The sequence below is a fragment of the Rattus norvegicus genome, chromosome 14, assembly GCF_036323735.1.
Source record: "Rattus norvegicus strain BN/NHsdMcwi chromosome 14, GRCr8, whole genome shotgun sequence".
Lineage (NCBI taxonomy): Eukaryota > Metazoa > Chordata > Mammalia > Rodentia > Muridae > Rattus > Rattus norvegicus.
In genome coordinates this window covers 57,793,297-57,795,319 of record NC_086032.1, presented here as the reverse complement: position 1 = coordinate 57,795,319, position 2,023 = coordinate 57,793,297, and the positions used below count along the sequence as shown (strand labels likewise).

The 2,023-nt window shown below is 38.8% G+C and overlaps 1 non-coding gene across 1 annotated transcript; it reads left to right on the top strand.

The window, feature by feature from the left end:
• Positions 1-1,110: 1,110 nt before the first annotated feature.
• On the top strand, positions 1,111-1,244 carry LOC120096829 (small nucleolar RNA SNORA17). The gene has a single exon (XR_005493659.1). It is a non-coding gene; the product is annotated as a small nucleolar RNA SNORA17 (small nucleolar RNA).
• The last annotated feature ends 779 nt before the right edge of the window (positions 1,245-2,023 follow it).

Sequence of the window (2,023 nt, the reverse complement as noted above, 5' to 3'; positions counted from 1 at the left end):
TTATGTTTATGTTTACTCCCGTTTTTAACATCCCCTAATGTTTCCACTGTTTAGTATAAGCACAGAGCATCATTTTTCTTCCATAGAAGTCTATATAATTGAACACCATTTAGATATGGTGAAAGGTGTTATTGATAAAACAATAGACAAAAAGATATATTTACTTGTGAAATGTTTGACTTTTTGTAGGTAAGCTGTTGTTATTTTCTGAGCAGTAATTTTCATATATCTTACAAAATAATTAATATCCTCATGAATGTTTCAATATTAATCATGAACTAGTTAAAGATACTTGATTAGTATTTGCTAATGTATCCATGAAGTTATTATGCAGCACTGTATCTATGTGTCTATATCAATTCTTTATTTCTAAATTTTATTTCTAACTAGAAATCCTAGAAGTTCTTGTGTTATTTATATTTTCAGAGGAATTGAGGATATTGTTTAAAAGTGGGATTCTTAAATTGGAACCCTCATTTCTCCAAATTACTATACAGACTTAGTCACTTCACCATGTGCATCTTGACAAAGTGTTGAATTTTATGTGAATCACATTCTCTTTTTCCATGTAGGGAGATAAGAATAATACCCAAGTATTTGGATGCTATAAGAATTATATTGTTTTTTTATTACAAGGCAGTGACAGTAGGGTATGTGACTTTTAAAGCTTTTTATTTTTTCCATAAGGTTTTTCATGGGCTATATTTGGTTCATCCTCTTTCCTTCTTCCATCTCTTCCTACATACTTCCCAGTATGTGACTTTGAATAGTAATATCAATCATTGAAGGAACTAAGATTATACACACAAGATCGAGTTGATATAACCTAATGTCTCTGCCTCTCTGCTTCCCAAATCAACACATATAAGTTGTCCCCACATAATATATTTACCAAAAGAAATCTATAATTTAAACAAAGAGAAGTAACAATACTGTCTTATAAAAAACTCTATCAAAATTATACAATATTTTATTAATCTTCATGATGAAAGCTAATCTATAATTTTCAAACATGTCCCCCTTTCGTTAATCATTTTTAGTAATTCAGTAAAAATTATTACTTCTCTCACGTGCTGGCCTATCCTCTTAATTAGTAGGTCATAAAAATTCTCTGGCCTTAGAAGCACTTCAGGTGTGGCTACTGCTGTGTCACAAGTTTCTCAGCAGTTGACAGAGAAGTGAGAAGCTAGGTCTATGCTGAACATTACATCTATGAACATCTGAATGATTGGTAGTCTAACAGACTCTGAAAAACAGTGAGTCTGAGACAACCACCAGGCTAGTACAGTGCTGGACTTGATGGCTTCCATGACCAGGAGCAAGCTAGAGACCAGAGGAACTATTACTGAAGTTCCCAAGTGGGAGAGAGTCTGAGATAGAGCAACCTCAGATGGGGCTACTCAGGCATACCAGGTGAAAAGCAAGCCCAAGATGACCACCAGACTAGCAGCATGGAGCCTAGACAGGGACCAAACCATTCAAGCAGTATGCAGATCTGGGAGAAGGGTGGAGACTATACCCAATCCCTGCCAGATACCATAGTGCTTGAGTGGGTCAAAACAGACCTGAGACAGCTTCTGAGTTGACCTCATATACTCAGAGACCTACAGCACCTGTAGAAGGGGCCGGTATGTGGTGGAGAAATGAAAAGGAAAGAGAAACAGAAGGATGTGGACACAGTGAAGAGAGGCAGAACTGGAGACTAGAGGGCAGTAAGCAACAGCCTGATTTGTGTACCCAATAGGACATCTAGGATAGTGGTGGAGTCCTGTCCTGTGCTGCCACTGGTAGCTACATCAGGGACCATGGCCTTGAATCAGCAGGAATCTGTTTCCACCAGAGCCCAAGTGGACTTCCCTGGTCCGGACTATCACCCAGGGACATGTTTGTGTCTGAGGTCTGAGTGGAACTGGCCCACCTCCCACCTTGGCATCATGGAAGAGCTGGGCCTAGGGGCAGGAGTGTGGGAGTGCTGACTCCTTCCCTGAAGATTTACAGCCAGCTTCACTGTTATGGAGAGAGT